Source organism: Anabas testudineus, chromosome 22 (assembly GCF_900324465.2).
Source record: "Anabas testudineus chromosome 22, fAnaTes1.2, whole genome shotgun sequence".
Lineage (NCBI taxonomy): Eukaryota > Metazoa > Chordata > Actinopteri > Anabantiformes > Anabantidae > Anabas > Anabas testudineus.
Window position 1 is genome coordinate 2,094,836 of NC_046630.1, and position 10,526 is coordinate 2,105,361.

General features: G+C 38.8%; 1 non-coding gene across 1 annotated transcript; it reads right to left on the reverse strand.

The window, feature by feature from the left end:
* Window positions 1–9,655: 9,655 nt before the first annotated feature.
* trnas-uga lies at window positions 9,656–9,737 on the reverse strand. Its single transcript has one exon. It is a non-coding gene; the product is annotated as a tRNA-Ser (tRNA).
* Between the last annotated feature and the right edge of the window lie 789 nt (window positions 9,738–10,526).

Here is a 10,526-nt window from a genome sequence, read left to right on the forward strand (position 1 = left end):
AATCTGCACCACAAATTTAGAGATTCATGAACTTGAGTTTGTGAGATCATGTTGATGAAATCACCAAAACTCAGAACAGCCACATTCTGCATTTTTGGAATTTCTCGATGATGAAGGAAGTTGCACAGCTGCTTTCCTCTCAGAGACTAGTGGTGTAACTTAAAGCATGTTAAGTTAAGCATCGTCATAAGAGCCTCTTTCAAAACATTTGTGCGTGATACCACTTAGTAAAACACAATGTGAAATCATGAAATGATCTTGAATGACATCACCTCCTTCCCTCACAACTGTTTCCTAACAAAGTATCTTTGAGCCTTCGCCGGTTTTTAATTATAAGTTGGATCCACAAAGTCGAGCCGTGTGGGAGTGAGGAGGAGCGGCAGGAGAGGTTACCTTGAACTCTTGTACCTTCAGTCTCGTGGAAATCCTTCCCTTGTCTGGGAAATTTAGAGCTTTTTCTAAATTCTCTGGCAGGACATGGGCTGCTTTCAGCCCTAGACCACAATACACAAAACCCCTGACGGCAATTTTTCATGAGAAACTCCCCGTTCAACACGGAAATGGGCTGCCTGACAGAAATGACATGTTACACTCCAGTTAGCGGATGCTCTATTTTTGGTATAAAGAAACACTAGAACACAATTTAATTTCCATACTACCAACATTGCACCACATGACGCTATTGTTGCAAGAAATGCAGACTCCTGAATTAAAAACAAGGTTGGAAATATTCAGTAGTTTACTGACAACAAATTAAATTAAAAGACAAATATTTTCTGTGTTTCTATATCCTGATACCACTTGTTCTTCTGCGCTATACGGTAGCAGTGCTATTATAGTGTGACAAACTCTTAAAAACACATCAGTCAGCCACACTGCTGCTCTGGGTGCCTCGTTCCTCCATTTCCATGAAAATGTACAGTAGGTCCATTTGTTTTTAGTCCCACATACTCATCCTGCTGCAACAAATACTGACTACAGTACTAAATGTGGATTGGAGAGGTACAGTTTCATCCCATCTGAGATACTTGTATACAAAACCCAACACAAATAAGAAAACTTACAGTGCTCTTTTAAGAAAATTAAGAATGAAGGCCAGTTTATCCTGGTTCTCCGGACATTTTGATGCATATTACTTGACGTTTTCCTGCATAAATATGCTCCAATACAGATTTTTAATTAGATTTATCTCTCTAAAAAATAAAAATAGCAAAAGTAATTAAATAATCAAGAAAAACCCACTGCATAATGATAAAAAACAATATCTTTGTTTGCCCTTTCTTAAATGTCCAACTCTGCTTACGATGCTATGAACGGAAAATCAGCAATGTAGTAATATTATTAGTGAGTTGCACGCGAAGGAGGCTGTTTGGTGGTTCTCCTGATGCTCCATGAAGTTCCTGATCCAAACCACAGAATAGTCTTAACTTTGTGTAACCTTCACCTTCATTTCCTGTGTTGGTGATAAGCTAAGCTAACAGTCTTTGGGGATAGTTACTTGGTTTCACTCTTAAAATGTGATTTAAGATCAAACTAACTTGACTAAACTCTTTTTTTTTTCCATCACTTCTTCAGCTGTGTTTCCCCAGATCACAGATGTTCATTTACCAAAACTGATCATTGGGACTGAAGTATATAAGAACAGCGTTTTACAGTTGAAGTGCACAGGTTGGCATGTGTTTGCCCCATGTTTCCAGTAAATCATAATTCACAGTCACACGGTTTCATCTAAGAGACAAACAGAGGCTGGCCGATCGCCTCTACCTTCCATTAATGTTGTTTACTGGTTTCTGTGTATTATCTGCTTGTTGCTATGGGATTTTTAGCACTCACCTCTCATTCTCCCACGCTTGTCCTCTAAAACAATCTCGCACACAGTGAACAGGGCAGCTGAACACAAATAAGATTAAGGGAGTAAAGATGGCAGCATTCAGCTCAGGATCGCAGGCATATATCCTCACAAAATGAGCAAGGGATGCTGGGGAATGACTGCTAGGTGTAAATAGAAAGTGACTAATCACTGTTTAATCCATTTTCAATTAGACAACTTATCTCAACACACATTCAGTGAAGCACTTTTCTTTAATTGAAATCAGTCAATCAGTCTGAACCAGCCGAATTAAAAACCTACAAAGAAGCTGATGATGAGAAAACAGGCTCAAATTTGAACTAGTTAAGTCCTTGTACCTACTCCACCAATACCACGGCCAAAAATAACAGCAAATTAGTGTAAGTGTGATACAGGAAGAGCCTGACACCACGCGTATAAATACAGTAAAACATGTAGCATTTTGAAAATCTTTCAAAACAGTATTTCTTGATGGGAGTTAGATAAAAAGACTGATGCCGCTCTCATGTCTGTATGCTAAAGATGTAGCAAGAGCCAGCTACTGGCTAGCTTAGCTTAGCTTAGCTTAGCTTAGCATAAACAAAGGAAAACACTCTGTCCAAACATTACCAAAGCTCGCTAATTCACATGCTATATTTTGTAGGGTTTAGAATGAGATTGAATTTGCACACAACATTTTCATATCATTCTTTTTGCTCATGTGTTAATTGTAATTAGTTCCTTTCATTTGTTACCTGACTGAATTCTCCTTCCTTAATTGACAAAAGAGGTGTTTGAGGGCGGAGCCTGTTTATATACAGAAGCTCAAACCAAGGACCAGACCAAGGGCTCGGACAGAGTAGGGGTGAAAACTGAGATTTCTAGTTTTGAGATTTTGTATATTTTTTTAGATTAAATTATATTTGAGGTGATCTCACTGTGAGTTGGTATTACATTTTTTAAAGTGACAGACAATCTGTTCTGTTTATGTGTATTTATAGTTTAGTTAGTAATGCTTGTCTTGGAAACCCCTCTCGTTTGTAAATGACCTGATCATCCAGCACATAATCTTCCCTTTCTGTGCAGTTCATTAGCTGCATTTGCTGGACGAAGGCGTTTTTAAAACCACTACATCAATATAGAGTAAAAGTTTAGTGTTTCGAAGCATTTGACACAGTCAGACAGGGCGACATCTACTGGCCCAACCCCTAATATTGCATTTCAGTAGGTGAAATAAATCTGAGACCAGGACGACACAGTTAGAAGTGATCTGTCTGCTGCTATGAGTTTTATTTAGTTCAATAAAGGCTGTTTTATGAAATCAGATCACTTTAAAATAGACTCTGCTACTCTGAACAAGCAGGATCAGACGTATATGTGATCTTCAAAACCAGTGAGACACCTTCTGGTGCGACTGAACAAAAACAACTTGCCACAGTACTTCTGCTTTGAAAAGTTGTTTCGAGCGTAACATTACTACTTCTGTCTAGATCTATTTATTTGACCTCTGTTATGGGTCCAGAATCCTGATCCTGATCTGTCCTCCACTCATTTCCATCTATACTACATCCCTCGGTTTCATCATCCAGTACCATGGTTTTTCCTGTCATTGCTATGCTGATGACACACAGCTCTTCCTGTCATTTCCACCGGATGGCTCCACTGACTCACTACGCATCTCTGCATGCCTGGATGAGAGAGAGGCATCTTCAGCATCCACAGTGATTGTTCCAACTAAGTCTTCCAGAAACGTGGAGGTGATCATTGATGATCAACTGAGCATTACCAACCCCATCTCCTCCGTCTCCACATTATGCAGATTTGCCAGATATCAGACATTAGGATATATCTCGTCTTGACTGCTGCTGTGTCTTACTGATGGGGTCACCAGCTGCACCATCAAACCTCCAGATGATCCAAAATGCAGCAGCACGTACCATTTGATTTTTGATATTTTTGACCTGTTATACCTCTTTTCAGATCTACACTGGCTTCCTGTAGCTGCTGCATCAGGTTCAAAGCCCTGACCCTTACTTACAAAGTGGTCACCCAACAGCACCGGCCTAGCTGAACTCCCTCATCCAGGTCTACAATCCCTCTCGCTCATTCCACTCTGCCAGCGAACGATGTCTTAAATAAAACCCTTTTAAATGCACCTTCTTACCTGGCAGCTCGCTCCATCTCTTGTTTCTGTTGCTGTGGTTTTTGTATCATGTTTTGTACATTTCTGTCTCAGTTTAACCCCCGACTCTTCCTTTTCTTCAGATTACCGTGAGATGCAATGACCTCGAGCAGTGTCACTTCCACACACCTGCTTCAAAGTCAAAAGTCAAAGTCTAAATATCTCTAAACATGATGTGATCCACAGAAATCACATCCTTCTCCTCCGTATTTTTCTTTTACACTTACTTAAGCATTAAGTTAATGCTCTAGAGATACCAGAGAGTATTTGGATTAGTGCAATGGCGAAAGCCTAACGTTATGAATTTAAAAAAGGAGTTAGTGTGGGACTGAGGAAAATTAACATTTGTGTACAGTAGCTGTGATCTTAGTGAAACTGAAACTGTTAATATTGGAACTGTCCACATAAAGCTAGGGGCTATATTCAAAATCTAAGGAGTATGTGTTGTGTCTATTTTATAGTCTTTGTTAAATCAACAATATGTAAACACAAATGTAATGTGGCGTTTGTTTCTATCTGCATTCATGTAAGTCACAAAAGTTAGTATTTCCAGGACATTCACCAACATACAGTAAATTACCGGCCACCATGTGTTTGTAATGGATAACAGAAGGATCAAAACCCATGTTTGCAGCAGCTGAAGCTTATCACTTTAAGTGGGTGCTGTCTTGGTTTGATTTAAGTTTGGAAGTATGGACACAAAAGCTGTGGTTTAAATTAAAAGAAGCTCTGATCGTATAGTGAATATTTTTGTCATGTTCAAACGCAAAGTTCTGCTCTGAGTGTCACCAAATCAGAAAGAGCACAGGGTCAACAAGCATAATTATCACCCTTGTTGCTGTGCAACATACATTATGAAACCACAAATTAGCATTTGTCACCTAATACTTGGTAACAAAGAGGATAATGATATTGAAAAGAGCCGACAAGAGGAAGTTAGAGGTGGTTTCTCTGCATGTTGCTGAAGAAAATGATGAAGAGCTCATTATGAAACGGAGGATGAGGGAACAAAATGTCCCACCAGAGAGAATAGAGGGCATGTTGTGCAGAAACAGTGTCCAACTTGCTAGACCTTTCTGATACCACCAAGCTGAAAGATCTGGCCACGAGGACTCGTACCTGACATTGAATTATATACTCTTCAATTTAAACTCTTTACTACTTTATTTGGAGGTAAACCATCGAGAGTGTACTGTATACCTGCAAAACTGGCAGAAATCCCCTCTTGCAGTATGAGTAACGTTTGGCTTTGTTCATTTGCTACGAGCATCACTTTCATTAGCACAAGTAAACACGTCAGAAACAGAGAAAGTAGTAAAGTACAAAGTGTATAGTATGACTTGTGACGTACTACTAGATTTGAACTGCTGTGACATACAGCTCAGTGGAGTAGGTGCACAGGATTTGGAATAAAAGATTTTCTTAGATGATCAGTAACAGGTGCGGGACGTGTAAAAAGATTAAGACTAAGCACAAAGACTAAGTGGCATTTTCAGCAGATCTATCTCGTCTTACAAAGAACACAAAAGCACAAGATCTCCGTTTGTTCTTCCTCCAACACATGCAAAGCTGAAACAGTTCAGCTGACATTTCAACTGTGTTACAACTGACATTTCAACTTTTGTATAGACAGTTTTTAATACTTGATACAACTGCTGTCACAGATAAAATACCGACTCCACTGAATTAACTGCTTTCATAGCTGAGACATCATCTTACATTTCACCTGCTTTCATCTCATCATCGGCTCTCGGGGTAACTTTTGTACCTTTTTTACCTCTGCCATCTCAACTACTTCTGCACTAACTGACAATTTAACTGCCTACAGGGTTTGAACTTGAATTAATTCGTTTTTTTGCACAGACCTCATCTGACAGTTCACGTTTTTTACAGCGCACACTCTTCAATTACTTTTAGTGAAAACATACTGCACAAAATGACAGCGGTCCTTAAATTAATTAATACATTTTAAGACATTTAACTTGTTCAACTGACTAAAGATTTCTAGTTTACTGTAAGTGAGCACTTCAGCTTCGAGAGGTGCTGTTTAAGGTCAGTTTAACTGCTTTGACATTGACTGACACTTCATCTGCTCTCATCCTGTTTTCAGCTCTTACTCCCAACTATTTTAGCGTCTTGTCAGTCTACATATCGCTTCCACTACCTTTACAGTGTAACTGCTTTCATTTTCCCTGACAGACCACTCTTTTCTAGCTCTTACTCTTTAACTTATTTCATTGCTTACTGACAGAAAACTGTGCAACTATTTCTCTGACACATTTCCGAAGTTTCACTTCCACAATTCAATAGACACCTTTCAGTGTTTCAGCTTTAACAGCAACTTGCAAACATCTTGCATTAATATTTAAACACATTTTACCCTGTTTACGGTTTGTATATGATTATTTCTTTGCGTAAACAAGAACTGTTTACATCCCAACAAACACTTAAGTGTCGATGAGCAATAAAAGCAAAAAAAGTTGAAAATATTAAAGTGAAGATAAAGTTCAAGTACAGTACTTGAACCACTGTAGATACTTTTCAGCTGCTTTCATGTCTTATTGTTTTACTTATTTGTCCGGTCTTCCTCATTAACTACCTTCTGTGCCTACATATGTATAAAGAGACAACAACCGACCACCTACAGTGCTCTTTGCGAGTTTAATTCCATGGACACCTCAAGTCCTACTAAAACCGATCCAACTTCTTGAAGTCACGTGATGGAGCTCAGATTTCTTTGCCAACCACTTTCATTAATCTGTATTAAATTCACTATCAAACTTTTTTTCCAACTCGTGCTGGAACTTTTCTTATTTGGGTGAAGTCACAAAATTCTGGAGATTTTCAGCACAGCTTATCTGCTTCAACTAAGCCAATCGTTTAGTCTCATTAATTCAGAGACTAATACAGTAAACACAGTTTTATTAGAGCACAGAACTGTAACCGGAGAGGAATGTTTGCTCGCTTTTAATAAACTCTCTCTTAAAATCTTAAGGGCTTTATGGGAGAAACAGGGAGAGGTGACAGTTGAATATTCATGCATGCAAATCAGATATCCCCTCTGAGAAGATCTAATACCCTTCATTTGACTGTGGCTTTATTGGTGAACCCACTGTCAAAAAGGTAGAGTTTCCTTTTTCTAATCTTTCATCCTTTTTATTAGACGTATCTCTTTCTTTCCTTTTCTTTTTCCCTCTCAAATCACTGTCTTCATCCCGAACAGACAGACACTTTAATGCACCGAGCAGGCTTCTCCCTGCCTCAGGAAAGCAATGACACTATTCAGCTGTAACCTTTTTTCTCTGTTGGCACTGCACTCTCTCTAACAATGGAACAGGGGGAGGTTAATATAAGTTTGGCGGTAGGAAAAGTATATTCGGAAAGGTTCGAACTCTTTTTCGCTCGCTATCTTCTTCTTCATTGTTCACTAGTTGCACAAAAGAGTCTTTCAGTGGCCAGATGTGATGGAAATTGAAATCCAGAGTAAAATCAGGGAGTAGTTGTGTATTTTCTATTCAATCATGGAAAAGTCCTGTTCTCTCTTACTTAAGATGGGAATGAGACAACACCAGATATTATGAAGTGTTGGTTGCCTGCTTTGCATGGATATGATAAATATGAACTATGTACTCTATACATGTGCACACACAGCTCTGGTTCATTCTGGTGGTGAGAAACCCATTTTTAGGGTATCACGACTGGTCCTGCAGATAAACAGCTGCACTGGTTGTTAGTTCAACCAGCGTTAAACAACATGACCACAACGTCTCTCAAAGCTTAAAACCTTTAGGACAGTTCAGTTGGTAAGATCTTTTCTCTCGTGCTCATGTTCTCTTCAGGTTTTTAACATTTTACTTGTATTAACTCAAAAAAGTGAGTCTGAAGTAGCATCCTCTATGCTGCACATTTGATCAACAACATCAACATTTATAACAGACAGGTATGACAAAGGTCATCTATAGAAGTGTGTAACTAGTCAGCCATCATCAATCCTCTCATTATGTCTGCACCCAGACGCTTCGCTGCAGGATGAATGACTGAAAGAGGCTCAATGGCGCCATCTGTTGAAAAGAAACATGACACCTTTTGTACTCTTCATTTACAAAAATAAACAGATTCAATGGGGTTTTATGGTTCTGGTCTGTGTTTTGAGCATAAATGTGTGTTACAGAAATTACTCTTTATAGTAGATGTTTTAAATGTTGCATAAGAACCGTTGAATACAGCTTATGTTTACTTTGAAAATTAACAAACTCTATGTATGGAATATATGAGGATGTTGTTCACTATAAAACACTCATAGAGTGAACTCTGAACTCTCCTCCTGCAGCTTCATGTCTGTCTGTGCAGAAAAGTTCTGCTTGATGTCAGAATCTGAGAATATGAGTTACTGAACGTCATTTCAATGTCTTTTTAAATCTTATTTGAAATTTGTATCAGTTTCTTTTTTTCTATTTTGCACATGGACAAGTTGTAAGGAGGAAGTCTGTTCCGTTTAAAGTGACAGCCACACTTGAAAATGACTGATTACATTAAATTGAAACAAACTGCAGTAATTCTGGACGGATGACGGGTAACGTAACTCCAAGTTTGACATAATGATAACACCTCCAGAGTGGATCCTCTGTTTTTCGGAGACAGTAAATGATATAAAATAGTGTCATTTCATCTTTTTCTTTAAAAAAAAAAAAGGCATTTTCTAAACGTATTTTACCAATTTCTTGGAGTGGAAGAAAAACTGGAGCCTTGCACCTGCCTACAGCATCCTCTCTAAACCTAATTTACTTCACCTTCAATCCACCATCAGTTAGTGCAGGGGACTGGATGTACCCAGATGTATTCCACAACAAGCTGCTTTCAAGGCATCTGCCCCTCGAGGTTCCCAGAATTTGACCAGAGCTTCACTGGCTTCTATAAATATTCACCTGGCTGATTCAAGCTGCTTTCCAGTGAATTATTTACAGACACAGGCAGATAGGTACTGATTACCAGGTTGTGTGTTGTAAAAATACAGAGAGACTGAAATCAAATATCCATAAAAGAAAGCAATGTTGATAATTTATGATTTATTCTTACAAACAAATAGAGAGACCAGATTCTGTGTTTATCCAAAGCCTGATGTATGTTACTCATCTGTGCCACAGAGCTCAGACTATTAAAAACACATCAATGAGCCACAGTTACACTGTGTGACATGTTCATTCATTACCACACACACACACACACACAGGTTATTTTGACTCTGTCCTACACCCACTTTCCTGGAGCCAGAAACACTTTTACAATGTTTATTTATTGTGCAACATGAAAAACACCAAAGAACTGTAACTCCAGTTAAATGAAGCTTTTGATTTTGAAGGAGCCAATGTTGCTTTGGATTTAGTAAGTTCTGCTGTTGGCTACACTACGGATGTGTGTATGACCCCACATTAACGTACAGCAGGTGTAAGTATGTTGAATTAGGATTTATTAATAATAATGAATACTTTATTAATCCCCTTGGGCAACTTGTGGTTGAACAGCTTCCAGACACTACTACGGGGTTTCAGTGTCTTGTCCAAGGACACCTCAGCAACCACTCACCCTGGGGTTCGTAGATGACTGCGCTGCCACCTGAGCTACTGCCGCCCCCAAAACAGAACTGTCGCTGTGAGCAGGGTTCGAACCTGCGCGGGGAAACCCCATTGGATTTCAAGTCCAACGCCTTAACCACTCGGCCATCGCAGCCACCTGTTCAGTTCCTGTTAGCAGTTCCTGTTTGCTTTGTGCGCATGTCTGTACGGGTTCGTTGGTTATGGGATCATTTGAATGGTTTCTAAGCTTTTGATCATTGTAGATAAAAACTGAACTAAATGTAAAATGATGTGTCATGTCTACATGACTCAGCGTGCCAGAGATGATTTTGATCCATGACAAGTTTTAACATCTATCTTCTAACTTCTTCCATGAGCTGTGTGACGAAGCCTCTGCTGCTGCTGCGTTTAGAAGTGAATCGAATCAACCAGTTAAACTGCAGTAACTCACCTCCTGTTATTTGAATATCATCTGTGTCTTTCACCTCATGTTTCTCCTCCTGCTGAAACGCTAATAACAGCTGTTTTAGGAATCTATGTCATCTTTTTAGAAATAAAAACAATGATATATTTGTGATTGTTTAGGAAAAACAGAGACTGGGGGAGAGAGGGACGAGCACTGTTTATTAGTAAGTATAGAAAAATACTTAATGATTCCAGACTAATTTTGTTATCAATAACTTTATTTACAAAGGAGTTAAAGGCTCATTTTAATCTGTAGCAGCCTGCCAGACATCATAAAGCCTCAATTAACCCTTTTCTGACGATGGTATGGAAATATCCAAATATTATGATATTACATGACATTAGGAATAAATAAGTGTTGTACCTCATCTAAAAGCTTGCTGACTGTTTCACAGTACAATGTGCGACATAAAGTGGTGCAGAATTATTTCATGGCAGTGAAAGCAGCCTATTTACAGCCTATTTACATATTTTAATT